The sequence below is a fragment of the Dermacentor albipictus genome, chromosome 3 (assembly GCF_038994185.2).
Source record: "Dermacentor albipictus isolate Rhodes 1998 colony chromosome 3, USDA_Dalb.pri_finalv2, whole genome shotgun sequence".
NCBI lineage: Eukaryota > Metazoa > Arthropoda > Arachnida > Ixodida > Ixodidae > Dermacentor > Dermacentor albipictus.
In genome coordinates, this window is record NC_091823.1 from 59,925,452 (window position 1) to 59,940,800 (window position 15,349).

Sequence of the window (15,349 nt, forward strand, 5' to 3'; positions counted from 1 at the left end):
GCCACTTGTTGGTACTTAAAATATGGCCTGAGCATCCACTGTACAATCATCCTGGCTGAAGAAAAGAGAAGAGAGAGTGAGAAAAAAAACATCATTGCGCTTCTCTGCGAAACCAATAATATTTCACCATGTACTTCGTAAAAATAAAAATTTTAGCTCCAACGCGTGTATTACCTTCTGTACATCAAATCCGAGAATAATGGGGCTAACACTTTTTTTGTTTTTCTTGCAATGGTAAATTTAATTATCTCTTCATTATCACGAGCGTCAGCTCACTGCAACGCCAGGATCAGTTTTTCAAAGGTAAAATTCTAGAGTTCGAAAACTCAAGACACAGTATACCGATGGCGACCAGAACACATAGGTGTACCAGCCCGTTTATGGTTGCCTCGAGTGAAAAGCAAGAAATGAAAATTTGCTGTCATGCATACTTGCGTAGCGTATCATCTGCGTGTGCGTCTGCTCGTCGTTGTGTTTCTATATGTGCATATGTTCTTGTTTGCTAATTTCTTCATGTTATTTCTGTGTATTCATTAAACAAGGAAATGTTGCGGAAACGCCGCGAGCGAAAGTGAATAATATTTTCAGTATCGTCAAACAAACAAATAAATAAACAACGTAAATTAGGTCAGTGTACAATATATTCTCACAGATTGTCTACTAGATCTGTAACGTTTTAAACAAGCTAGTAGAATGAGTGTAGAATGCGCGTAGTATGCATGCAGAATGTAGAGTGCTTCTATTAGGCTGCGCATAGAAATTATAGAAGTAACCGAGCTTAGACATTTAACAGAGCAACCAAAGCGAATCGTCAATCTTTTAGCAGACTCTTGCGAAAAACAGTGAGAGAGATCGTCTTTCCGCCGAATAGAAATGCATGGACCAGCTTTTGACGATGAAGATGCTCAGGTCGCAAGGAAGGACATCTGCGGCACGTTTTGTGCAGTCGCTGTTTCTGCTTTCGGCATCATCAGAACCTTTGTACAGCAAGTGTACACTTATCACCTTCACGGAACAGCAACGGAGAAGGCAAGATAGTGGCCTCTCCTAAGATAGAACGGTGAATAAAAGGGGCGAAGAGCAGACCCAATTACTACTGAGGGCAGCCGTGTGATGTAATGGAGGCGGCCGTGTTTACTCTAGCGCGACCAGCCCACGTCTCGTAGGGCTCCCATTAGACGGCTATAGAGTAAAGGCAGTGGACCTTGAGGCAAGACGCCTCCAAACCACTGCACAGGGTTCTACGTATCCACTTCTCTATCTTTTGTATTCTGCTTTCTTTTCATTTATTTTTGTTTTTGCTGCTTGTATGGTCGCACGTGCGATGGCCGGAGGTTGGCGACTGTGGAGGAGACGGAGACGGGTCGCGGTAGCCGAACCTGACCTACATACGTCGCTTTCCTCGCGTCTGGCGCGTCCCCTAATTTCCGAATGCCGCCCTCTTCTAAGCCACGCTAGACAAATGCTAACGAAACAAAGAAATCGAAAGGTCACAAAGAAAGGCGCAATCAAACAGTCGTGCTAAAGCGACTGCCGACTACTCGTGTGGCTGCGCTGAGCCGCGGATTCTTCTTCGGCTCGTGGCGGGTTATTTGTCCAAGCGACCGCCGCCTAGCCTGCCGTCAAAGCGCGACCGACGGCTTAACCAGCGGTATACCTGCGGCTTCACGCTTCCCGTCCTCCACAAGCACCCACCAAACCACTCAATGACAGAACGGTGTGCTCAAATAAGCGCTGGCATCGGCTGGTTGCTCGCGACTGCAGCAGACGTTCTTTCTCGGGACGGCATATACGTCTCTTCGCATGCACTCCTGTTTACACGGCACGTTCGGGCACAGTTACCCGTACTATGGTGCTTTTGATTGCGACCTGCCCTTCTCAACCCCTGCACTTGTCTCCGCGCTACTCCGGCGAGATTGGCGACCCCGTCGCAGTTCGCGCTTTTTTGAAGACGTCGGGACGGCGCTTTCATAGAGCTGTTTACTTTCTCTATAGAGTTGCCTGTCAAATTGGTTCGCTTTGGTCATTTTAATTTTGGTTTTCTTGTGGTGTCGTCGAAGCGCGTTCGCGTCTGCCTACGTGACGACGAATGTGTGAGTTGCCGATGGCCGCCGGTGACAGCCGTCGATCACAACTTGAACGGACCTACTGAGGGCAGTATATATATATATATATATATATATATATATATATATATATATATATATATATATATATATATATATATATATATATATATATATATATATATATATATATATGTGTGTGTGTGTGTGTGTGTGTGTGTGTGTGTGTGTGTGTGTGTGTGTGTGTGTGTGTGTGTGTGTGTGTGTGTGTGTGTGTGTGTGTGTGTGTGTGTGTGTGTGTGTGTGTGTGTGTGTGTGTGTGTGTGTGTGTGTGTGTGTGTGTGTGTGTGTGTGTGTGTGTGTGTGTGTGGCGGCATTGTGTCGCACAGCGTCTCGCCGGCACGGCTCTGTAGTGACGGCGTGCTCGTCACGCCTCTGAGTCACGGCCTCTGTAGATCACGGCCTGTTTGTCTTTGCCCTGTAGTTGGCAGGGTGTGGTTTTCACTTCGAGACAACAGAGACAGTGGCTTTAAATTTTACAGTGCGTGCCGGACAACTACGAAAGGCGACGCGCACACACATGCTTATATATACTGCCGTGCACTTACCACGTGGCTGTGATATTTACTGGCGCGGGATCAGCGAGGCTCTGTGAGGACATGGCGGAGAGGGAATGATTTGGAGATTCAGATAATAACTGGTTGAATGTTTAAAAAAGAAAACGCACAGCAGTGACGGTGATGGCTTGCTTTTGCGCGTCGTCCTCTATACTGACCGCTAAACTACATACTCGCGATGAATAGACGGGCTGTCTTATACTGCACAACAGAGAAAAGCCCTTCCACCAGAGATCTTAAGCCAGAACATGCAAAAACAAAGGTGGATTTCCATATTTTTTTACGTGCAGAGTCGAGTGCATTTGAAAGTTTGCGGAAATAGGGAAATGTAGCTAGCCTTTGATTGCTGAAACATTGATTCCGAATGCGGACATCGTAGTCGACAATAAAATTTGTTGACTCGTCAAAAGAAACGACGCCGAAACACTTGTACTATCGGAGATATTTCCGCCTTCTGGTGTATTTGGTTGCATATGCGCTCCAGGATACACGACGACAAACATGAAGGGCTGTAGTGAGAGCTATGCCTGCAAAAGAAAGGTCGAAATAAGTACCCTGTGAACAGGGCTTCCGGCTGTTCAGAAGCGGCAGAAACTTTCAAAACACGTGCTTGAATTTTTTATGGCTGTGTGTGAATTATCTTTATTAAGGCGAAAACCTTAGACGGCTCGTGGGACGAAAATTTGACCGTCCGGCGTTGGGGCACCAAAATTCAATGGCACCGAAATGGGATGTCGAACGCTCTACCTTTGGTGTTAATTAAAGCGAAGTTAATTAAGTGATAGTTAATTAAGGCAGTCGTACCCACGACCTTTGGTGGGAGTCGAACCAACTTGGAGATATATGGGCGAACCGGCCATATCTCCAAGTTGGATTCCAATTGACATCGTGAAGGTCGAGAGTCGAACCCACTACCTTTGATGTTAATTAAGGCGGAGTTAGTTAAGGCGCAGTTAATTAAGGTATATTTAATTAAGACACTTGAATCTGCTACTTTTGATGGGAGAAAACAAGTAATAGGCAGTAACAACACATCAGAATGAAAATGTCAAGTACTGTAACGAATGTCTCGTGAGCGCGTAGGCTTTCGCCTTCACAGCGTATATGCTAAAGTGATGGACTTTTTTCCTGTATGGGTATACACGTTCCGTATTTGCCAATATCTCGCTTGTCGAGGCACTTTAATGTGCTCAAGATCGCGTCTTAGCTGTTGCTCAAATAAGAGATAAAATGCAATTTCGGAGTGTGCCTTGAATACGAAAAAGGAAAGATTACACAACAGTATAGGAACAGTTCGTTCAATACGCCAAGTTGCAGGAGCAACGCAATTGAATCCACGCATTTAGCACCGCAGGCGCGTCACAACCTATCAATATTCGTGCTGCGCTCTGGCCGGCTTGTTAGAGGTGCGTGTGATTTGGAGTTAACATCCGCGATTCGCCCCAAGGATAGATAACGGCCTCAAGGTTGTTGTCTTCCACAGTTTTCGCAGCAAAATCGTGTTCCGGCTTTTCTTAAAGCTCGCACCTATACGGCCGCCAGCGAATACGAGATATCAGCAAGATCGTGACCTCCGTTTACGCTTTTGCGGCCATTACACCTGCAGATGGTTGTCGCGAAAACGGCGGTGCGCTAGGCTCGTTAAACGCGTCCGATAGAACTCGCGCACGTTTTGGTCACATGCTCGTGAAGACTATATATAGTTAGGCCTGTGCCGGCTTTGTCTCGTGGTACCGCATCTGGTACGGCATCATGGAAAAAACAACGAGACCAGTGCAATGTCTTAGCAGGGCTGTTTACTGAGCACCGAAAAGAGCAATGATATACGCCAAAGTGATACTTGCATGGTGATCTGCACTTGCGGAAGTAAGGGTGAGGGAAGCGTGGGAGATGAATTTTAACTGAGGATATGAACCTATAGAAGGAAACATTGAAAATTATGTGCGTCAGCTTTTCGGTGAATATAAGCATTCGAAGGTTGTATACAGCTTTCTAGATCATTTGTGCTTCGGTTATCGCGATGATTCACTTCATAAATTTTCGTGTACTCCCATAAGGCATGGGATTATGTTGAACGTTCAAATTAAATAAAAATCTTTTTTTTTTCGCGCCAAACGGTATGCAAACGCATTCTATATACAGGCCGGCTTAGCGCGACTGATCGAGTCTGACGTTGCGGTTGCATATGTGCGGCAAACCTCCCGAACTCAGACTGCATCTTAAGCAAGCGGTGCCCGAAATTTGGGGCTGTTTAGGTCCTGCGCATAACGATCCAATTTGATGGTTCTCAAATTCTGAGCCGACTCTCGCGATTCCTCCTGCGCGTCAGGCGACGCGGTGACTTGGCGTCCAAATGAAGGTGTAGACGTTGCGATGCGAAGATAGAAAATACGACTTGAAAGATTTGACGCATTGCATTGTTAATTCAACTGTATACGCCCGGCAGCTGTTTCGTCAGCACTTCTGGTTGCGGAAGCGTGCCTTTGTACGTTCGTTGTGCGAAAACTACGAGAGACAAGTATGAAACCTAATGCTTCCGCGTAGTTTTCTCTATGCTGTCCTGCGGAAAGAGAGCGTTATAAAGAGAATCGAAGTATATTTTGTGAAATTGAGTCTGTGCACCGTTCGCAGGTTGATCATATTGTTACGTAAGAAGACGCAAATGAAAAGCTATATACAAGTATATTTACAACGTAATACGCCGCACTTGGCCAAGAGGCAACAGCCCGCGCTAGCCTCCAATCGTTGTCGTCGTCTTCTTACTGCTCACCTCTTCGTAGAGTAGTAGAATCAAGTAGAGCAGAATGTGCGGAGAGGAAGTCTAAGCCGAGGATGATGTCATGGGGACAGTGGGCGATGACCGTGAATAGCACGACTGTTGAGCGATCGGCGAAGGAGACGCGGGCGGCACACATACCAATTACGGGGGCTGTTCCGCCATCGGCGACACGGACAACAGGCGTCGTGGCGGGCGTGATTATTTTTTTCAGGCGGGTACGAAAGTCCGCGCTCATTACCGACAAATGTGCCCCAGTGTCTATAAGAGCAGATACAGGAACACCGTCGACTTGCACGTCAAGAAGGTTCAGATGAGTGGGCAACGTCAGTGGAGGATTTGGCGGCGTAGGGAGCAATGCAGCGTCACCTCGAGGCGCTGCATCATTCAGTTTTCCGGCTGGGAGCGGCGTCCGAAGGGAGTCGGCGAAAAGGAGCGACGGGGCTGGGGAGAGCGAGATTGTCGTCCTTGGGGCGAAGGTGAACGAGAATAGGCGCGGTTCGGCGCAGGAGAGTCTGTGGCGGCATTATCGGAGCGTGCGGCATAAGGACGAGAAGGGCCACCCGAGGGGCGAGAATAGGCAGTATAAGCAGACCGGGTCGGGGAAGTCCAGCGACTTCGACAGTGCCGAGAAATGTGCCCGATGCGATGGCAGTGAAAACAAATGGGCTTGTCGTCAGCAGTGCGCCATTCAGCTGGGTTGCGGAAACGTGGTGGGTAAGACGATGCGGGACGGGGCGGAATCGAAGAAGCCGGATGGGTATCAGGGTGATGGGCCGAGCAGATGGTGTGAAGGCCCATGTTTTCGAACTCCTGGCGGACAACTGCCTGGATCAGGGAAACCGTGACTGCCGGTGCGTTGGTGGGGCTGCAGTCGAAGGCAGCCGGATAAGCGGCCTCAATCTCACGCCGAACGATCTTGGTAATATCGCCGGTGTTGTTGGGACGAGGAGCGTCGGCACAGGAAGAAGTCGCTGGGGTGTTGGGCAAACGGGCAAACTGCTGATCGATACGTCTGCTTTTAGCGAGTTCCAGGCGGCGACACTCTTTGATAACAGCATCCACCGTCGCGACGTTGTTGAACACGAGCAAGTTGAAGGCGTCATCGGCAATGCCTTTGAGGATGTGGGATACCTTGTCTGACTCAGGCATGTGTGCATCAACTTTGCGGCACAGAGCCAGGACGTCCTGAATGTACGTGACATAGGGCTCTGTTGACGTCTGCACATGGCCGGAAAGCGCCTTCTGCGCGGCAAGTTTGTGACCGTAGGGGTTGCCGAACAAGTCTCGGAGCTTTTGCTTGAACGAATCCCAACTGGTGAGCTCCTCTTCGTGCGTCCGAAACCAAACTCGAGGTGTGCCACCGAGGTAAAAGACTACGTTGGCGAGCATGATAGTAGGGTCCCACCGGTTATTGCGGCTGACGTGTTCGTACAGGCTGATCCAGTCGTCGACGTCGTCCCCATCTTTGCCCGAGAATACGCCAGGATCACGAGGAGCAGGGAGAGAGATGTAGGTCGTCGAAGTGGCAGGAGGGGTCGGAGGCGGCTGAGTCGAATTGTCATCGCCGGGAGCCATGAAGCTAGGCTCGACGTACCGTCCACTGCGAAGCTCCGTGACGAGGTACAGGGAACGTCCACCTCCACCAGATATGTTACGTAAGAAGACGCAAATGAAAAGCTATATACAAGTATATTTACAACGTAATACGCCGCACTTGGCCAAGAGGCAACAGCCCGCGCTAGCCTCCAATCGTTGTCGTCGTCTTCTTACTGCTCGCCTCTTCGTCATCGGTAATACTATTCCGTAGCAATATAATGCAAGCAGCTATTAGTAACATGTATCCTTTTACGTTAAGTGTTCGTCGCGTGTATGCACCTCTGGAACTCCGTCATTTAAGCACTGAGCTATATATAGCAACAAGGGGGCTGTGGGAACGCTCACATGTGTGCGTGCGTGTACACGTACGTGTGCGTGCGCACATGGGTTTATGCGCTATGTGCTTGCGTGCTTGCGCGGTTGCGTGCGCGTGTTCACCTTGGGTTGTTTGCCTGTTCATATTCCTCTTTTCCTTCTTGCGGTGTACGATAGAGAACAAGGTACAATTACGATTAACCACATGGCGTTTCCTTTTGTGTTCCTTTCTCTCCTTTGTTGCACCATGCACGAAATCAATTAAATAGAAAGCTGCCGATAACGCCAAAGTTCATATTAGTAAAATATTTAAGGCATACAGACTGCGGGTGACGTGCTGATTAAAATGAATAAGAAATGGTCGTCTTTCTGCTAACAGCAGATGTATATTAGGTAAAAATAAATAAATAAAAGTAGATAACGCGCTTCTAATTAAAGCAAGGGCTCTAACAAAAGCGGTGCTGTAACTCATTTAACGTGTTTGCAAATGAGTCCAATTTAACTGCTCAAGACCATTCTTGCTGTCTACTAGAATTAACACTCTGTGTGGTAGCTATACGTGAGTTTCCAAGTTTCCAATGATCCAAGAACCTGATAAGAAAGCTTGTTATCGGTAAGCACCAAAGGCCGTTACATTTTCAGGTCGGAGTACGGCGATGGTTACAAAAGATGGATGCTATAAACCTTGCTTATTTGATGTTCCCTACTAAGTGCATTTACGATTGCAGGCATCTTAAACTAGGTCAATGTCAAAGTCGTAAAATCTCCAACTATAATGCCTACGGCCCTATAATGCACCAACTGCACAATCGTGCACAGCATAGCAAATGTTGAACTAAACCTCAACCAGTGAAGAAAGCGAATGTAGCCAAAATCATGGGTCTTTCTCATTTTCTTATTCTGCATGGAAAACACCGTGATACCACGCATCCTATTCCGCTTGCTGTTTGCTGCACATTGACTGCGAAAGTAAGGGAAATTTGGCTGCTGAAAAGCCCACTGTCGGAAAATCGTAGCTAAGAAAAAATAAACCGCATTGCACAACAGAACAAAATATATCGAAAATATGATAAAATGCTTTCACAAAAAACGCGCGCTACGTACTGAGAGCTGACACAAAGTTGCAAATATATAACGCGTAATGTAGAGTCTGCGCATTACCTGTGATTACAAGCTACTGATGCCGAAAGGTTGATTTGATAGCAGAGTGCATAAAAAGTCACCAACATGGTATTAAACAACATGGTATAATGATATTAAACAAGGGATAAAGTAAAAAAGAAAGAAAGAAATTCACACCAACGCACGCGAAATGTTCCTGCCACAAGAAAACCATCATGACGGTACACTGTAAGGCCTGTCACGTCACGCAAATTTTACGCACTATTTATAAAGCGCTAATAACGTCACTGCCCACAAGAAAACCGAGCAGACAGCTGCTCTTTCATTATAGGAACCAAGACCACCGTTCAAGCAGTCTCATTACCGATAAGGGACGCTTGTCTAAGGGCTCATTCCATTGGGCGAACAGAAGCACTCAAAAGCAACCGCAGAGTGCTCTCTCAAGAGTATAGCCGCGTTCCAATGGGCGAACAGGAGCGACGCCGAGAGTATAAATGGAGCTGCTCTCGCGCAAAATGCGGAGTGCGAAGAAAAGTCAGGCGACACAAACGCGTCGTATCCTTTCATTTAGGTTGTGTTTCCGTCGTTTTGGTTCAGTGTGCGGCAACAATGGCGGCTGAGAAGCGAGGTTCGCGTGATAATAACCGCGGATTGGGCGTCACGTGACACACCTTCGCCCTCGCACCAGCCCTCGGGGCGCATGGAACGTTCCGATGGAGAAAGCAAGCAGTCGCACTCTGGCTGCGCTGCTGCTCTGCTATGATCTCTGTTCTTTGCCTCCGCTCCTGTTCTGGGAATGGAAGGCGCCATGGAACGCGTGCCTATGCTGCTGCACAAAATGTGACTCTTTTTTTTTTCCGGTGGTCACCCACTGGAAGGAACGACTTCAATACTCTGCCCGAATAGCGCCCGCGCAATGCGTTCTTCTGGCGTCATTCGCGTTCAAATTGCGGAAGTTGAATAATGCCCACACTGTCTGCTTCTTAAAACAATTAGAGCTACGTCACCATGGTCCCTCAACTGTGATGACATGGTGTTCACAGCGTTATTATTATTTTTTTTTGTAAAAGATAAGATCGACATAAAGCACCCACTCTCTCCTATTCTGGTTTTATCCCTTAATTGTAACGCATGAGAGCTGAGACCTGCTTTTGAATGCTTCATCATTCTAAGCAAGGTTTCACACCGAAGCGAAAATGCAACCTAGGAAGAACACAAAATACCTGTCTAGATTTTTAATGGCCTTTACGGCTTACTCGTTTGCGGCTCCATTGTTTTATACGTCGGGCTGTTGAATTCTTTCTGCAGTTTTGAACATGGATGGATGTCACGAACCATAAAGTCGCAGGCGCATGTATACTTTTGAAGGAAGCTTTGTCACGCTATATTTATTTCGACATAAACTTCGAAATGCTCTTCTAGGAAGCATTACGCTATCTTGCTCTAGTTCCCTTTAATTTTCACCTCTCAACGACATGAATAACCCTGAATGGCTCACAATGTTCTCTTGACAATATATTTGTAAGACGGCGATGTTCGCACCATTTATGCACCACAGAGAAGACGGCCGAGCGCTTTTGACCGGAATGCCGGTCAACGAAGTTTTCTTGGAGCTATCACTGTAAACTCTAAAGACCTTCACCTGAATGGAAGAAGCCAAATAACATTCCAGGCATTTCACCTTTGGTCGCTAAGGTTAGCCCCATAGCAGAAAAAATAAAATAATATAAACACATCTGCGCGTGCCTTGATTGCGTGGGGAGCCATAACGAATCGCCTTTTCACGGCATACCGCCCCGCGCCCATCTCAGCTGGGAGCAGTGGCTAATTGAATCTCGACTCCGTACTGAGGCAATGTCGCTCGTCAGTGTATTTTCTCTGGCGGGCAAGGCCTCGACCAATCCGCCTACACTGCTGTTGTCCATGCTCGCAACCTTCGTATCAATGATGCATGTACGACGGAAGGTAAGCCTCCGAGTGGGCCGAAGAACCTTGCTGGACAATGGCCAAGGGCCGAGCTATAGGTCAGTTTCGCGCTTTTTTATTATTTTTTTTTGTTGCTTCCATTGACGAATGCTCGGAAGCAACATCGGCCTGTAGGCCGACTTCAACTTAACTACGCTTTCAGGTATGTAGAGTGGGAAGTTTTTTTGACACAGCTACCTTTAATTCACACTTTACGGGTGTAGTAATACGATGTCAGCGTTCCGATAAAAAACTTACTCAAATTTCCGCCTATATTGAACACTTGTATGTAATTCAATTGGTTTTGCTTTGTTTGCTTGCTTGTACTTTCTGTCTGTTCTTTGTTTGTTTTTGTTGCCGAATCTGAGAGAGTAGCTGAACGAAAGACAAGAAATAACATTGGGGTGAGTGAACTACATTTACATCTGCTCGCCTCACGGTGTGATATCACGAAAAGCAGCTTTGGACTGCAAGCATATTTAGTGTGTCGTTTCCGTTATTTCTCTCTGCAAAGGCATTGCTTTCCAGACGTCTCGAAAACGTGCGTGCGCTTGCGCTTTTACGGCACGGTTGAAAGGCACCATATACTAATTGTGTTAGCGACTCTCTTTTCGTACGCCGTAAAAGTGAAAAGCAAAGCAATAACCGGAAGTGTGGTACTTCCGACTTCATTTCGATGCCCGCGGTTAGACTTCGCAACACCTACGATGATTCTCTTGTGTTTTTTTCTCAAGTAATATCGCTTCATCTCCGCATTCCATTTTCTCTATTCTTTGTCGCTTGTCTCGCCACATTATGATTTGTTGGTCGTTTCTACTAGTCGAAAGCAAAAGATAGTTCGCGTTTTTTTTTTCTTGCACATGCGCTTGAAGCAAATGCGGCAAACGGGAGCGCCGTTAACGTAGCAGACAAAGGCGCGTTCCACTTCGCACTGCAGCAGCCAGACGACGTCACTTCTAAACGCAGGCTGGTTTAAAGAGAGTCTTGAATTGCGTCTTGCCCTCTTTGTCTTTTTACGAGGGGCTCCTTTTGCTTCTCCCTCATGGATGTCATTGCAGAGTAGCAGCAGTGTTTGCAGCAGGGCTATTTAAGGGACCCCAGACGGGTCGTTGCTTACAGAGTGGCGCTCGAAGTCAGCACATTTATTACTTTTTGTTACGAACTAAGACCTGTCGCTTCTCGTGCTTGCGGTGTACGTACGGACTGCCAGAAATGCCGAGAAAGAGAATTCCAACAAATTTAGGCGCCGAAGGAAACCATGCGCGACTGCGAAACATAATAATTTGCGACAGTAAGTGCTCCTTCTCGCCGCATGTCGCATTCTTCTTTCTTTCTTTCTTTCTTTCTTTCTTTCTTTCTTTCTTTCTTTCTTTCTTTCTTTCTTTCTTTCTTTCTTTCTTTCTTTTACTGACGTATGGTGACGTTTTCCGTGTTTCATTGCACAGTTCGGCGCCTGCGCATATAAGAAACACGCTATTCGGCGGCTTCCTCGTTCAATCTATGTTTTTCTTCTTCTTTATGTTCCAGTGCACAGTGTTTTAGATATCCATAACCGTTGCTCTAGCTGGTATTTCAGGCAATGGCCATGCCACCTTCAAGTGGTCGGAGGACATGCACTGGTGCTGAAGGAAGCGCTGCTTGCCTACAGTTTGCAGTGTTATCCAAGAATACTTGCACTGTAGCTGAACATTGAACATGGGGGCCGCTTGCATGAAGCAAGCATGCATGAGTGAACTTCTCAAGATCAGATACCATTTTGCAAAACCTTTGGGCATGTTGGTCCTCTGGACTAGAAAGAGAGATTGCATTGTCTTCATTGATAACTAGGATTAAACTTCCTTCGCGCCACCTGAAAGGCCTTACAAAGCCCAGCTTTAGGGAAATCCCAGAAGGTTCTTTCGCTTGGCGTTTGGCGAACGCAAAATTTTAAGAGACAAGCGGAACACCTTACTTTATAGACCAGATAGCCTGAAGGCGTAGCAGCTAGCTTATAGCGCACATAGAAGAACGTAATTGAAAAGCATTTCCTAAAACCAACGCGTATTTATCAGACACGTATGTAACTGTTTCTTTGCTTCCTTTTTTTTCGGACATATCATGAAAGCGCGAGTGAGTGTAACCTTTCTGAAGCACCTAAATATTATGGAATGGATCCTTAACGATGAAATATGCATGCCGTCGTAATCAAAACAAAACAAAACAAGGCGCAGTTCTAGACTCGTGGGCGGAGAGCCTGGCATGTCAGCGAAATTATGTCGAAAGTGTGTTTATGCTCCCTGTAAGAAAGAAAAAAGTACGTTCCTATACACAAGGTGGCATTAGTGTACGCAAGCACAAATGCCATCCTTAGCTGTCATGGCATGCTCAAACCGTTTTTTTTTTTTTGTCAGAGTACATGTACTCTATTTGGAGCGCTTGCGTGTTCAGATCTGTCACGGGTGGATCGGCATTTCCCTCAGCAACTTGGTGACCCATTTGAATCATTCAATCAAGCGGTCATCTCTTTCGCTTTGACGCCTTCGGGCAAGGAATTACAATTTCCCCTTCACAATTGCACTATACACAAGCGCGAACTCTTCCGGTACTGTCGCTCAAACTAGCGCGCTGGGCATTGGTTTGATGCAGTGTATACACAACGCAATAGGAGCAGCACAGAACCGCTGTCTGAGCCGAGCGTTCTGCGAGATGCGTGTTTCGCGACTTTGTTGCACACTGCAAGTGGTCGGTGAGCACCATGTTGGCGGCGCGAACCCAACTCGAAAAGAGCGCAAAGAATTATTCGTTCTCCACTGCAAAGCGCATTACTCCGCCATTGAAAGGCAAAGTGAGAAAGAAGTTCTAGTGCTCGAGAGGGTATATATAGAAAAAGCCAGCGCCCTCGCTCCCAGTGTGGTATAAAGCGGAGGAAGGCTTTGTCGAAATATTATTCTGATACTTCGTCTCCCCGACACCGCGCAGAGCACAGAAAGCAATGGACCAAGTCAGAAGATCGATGAAGAGAACCAAAAGAAGGGCTCCTCCATTGTCCACTTCCGATCAACTCGCGCCAGACGCGGACTGAATGGACGCTTCACGGAAAGTAAACTCGATCACGATGCTCGAACTTTCCTCCCTTGTTTGGAAAGCACAGTCAGCTCTCGTTGCTGATTGGCTGAAGCGAGCCTTGGCCTTCGCGCTACTGCGCTGAGCTTGTGAGACGGAGTATATTTTACAAATACAAAGCAGAGACAGGTATTCATTCATATTTTTTATGATAGAGAGCGAGAGAAGTGATAAAGAAACGACAGGCTCATCAAACTAAGCTCAATTGGCAACACAGGAGAGAAAGAGAAATAGTTAGGAGAAGCACACGAGAAAACTTAAAAAAGAATGCTTAAACGCTCTCAAGCGTTCGTTCACAGTAACAAAAAGTAATTGCTTGTAAAATTCAAGAAATTCAGCATCGCCCTTGCAGCTTTGTGCTCTGCTGAGTCAGGATGATGGTGGTTTTCAGATCATCTCTAAACTTATTTTTTTGTGCTCTGCCACAAAGAAAAATCGGGCGTGGTCTTTGTGGTTCGAAATACCAAACCCCCTGTGCCCTCGTGCTATCATCCTCATGAGCACATTACCCTCCTCTTCCAACGGAAAGACTTGGTGCCATGATTTCCGCACAGGGCTTTCAGCAGCGTAGCATGGTTTAAAGTAATGTAAATATCTAACTATTCGAAGTACACATAACTAGATGATATACTGCAGCACAGGCACGTACCCAGGATCTTTTTTCGGGGGAGGGGCGCAACCCAAGGCAACTTTTCTATGTAAATGAGCGGGGGGGGGGGACGAACCTTTACTAGTACAAATGTGAATAACGCCCGCCATTCGCCAAAAACAAAACGCATAAACCCATGAAAGAGAAATGAAATAAGGTGTATTTTACAGGTACACCTGTGCGATACACCTCTCCTTTATACTTGGGAAACAAAGAACCACGTCAAATGGTCTCGCGCAGAAAAGAAGCGCAGGAAGAACACTGCCAAGAACGAGTAAACAAGCCCCCAGAAAGTGTAAAATAACGATTACTTTAGTAGAATAGAAATTAAAAACAGCAGTTGGTAACAAAGGCATACGTACCGCGCGGAGTTGTGTTACTCCGCCAGCCAATCACAAAAGCAAACAATATCGTCGTCATGCGGCCTTTTCAACATGGCATCGTACTTGATAACTCCGGAGCTTCTGCTGTTCTTGAAGAGTCTTTTCATCGGCGGAAGAAATGAGGTGTGCAACAGACATGCACAAAATGTATGGAGTCTGCGCATTTCGCATGAAACTTCACAACAAGTAGTTGTAGCGAAGCAAGCGTGTTATTTCAGTTGAATAAAGAATTACGCATTCGTCATCCCACTATAATAGGCGAGGGGAAATTATGCGCTAATAATTTTATTTTTGTAGTTACCGTCTTATTTGTATTATAGAAAAGAGTTCGAAATACGAATTCATTGCAGCGTCGCGGAGGAACAGTGGCTGGCGGTTATAAGGGCGTGGGCGGGGCTTCACTGCAGACTTAAAGTGTATCCGACTATATTAGCGTTTTTTTCAGTTAGCTCTGGAAGAATTATACAGAAATATATATTTGCGGAACAATCACAGTTCTTTTAGGCTCCTCGTTTACTGCTCTAACAAGCAAAGTGTCACAACCGACTCGTATTGTTATTTGGTGAGTTACGTAACGATGCGTGGCCGCCAGTCGCGTACAACCGCGTATGGCGCAGGGAAGCTGCAATTCTACACGTACTGCGCCCAAAGCGGAAGGTTAGAAAAACACCTACATAAGCACAGCAGAGAAGTGGCTATACGTTAGGCGGCTCGAATAATAACTATAGCAGGATAATTCAGAACACACGGAATTG

General features: G+C 46.5%; 1 protein-coding gene across 1 annotated transcript in view; it reads right to left on the minus strand.

Moving 5' to 3' along the window:
* The window catches only part of LOC135898755 (salivary peroxidase/catechol oxidase-like), a 217,239-nt gene that overhangs the window by 118,533 nt on the left and 83,357 nt on the right, over positions 1 to 15,349 (minus strand). The gene's annotated exons all lie outside the window — the stretch shown is intronic.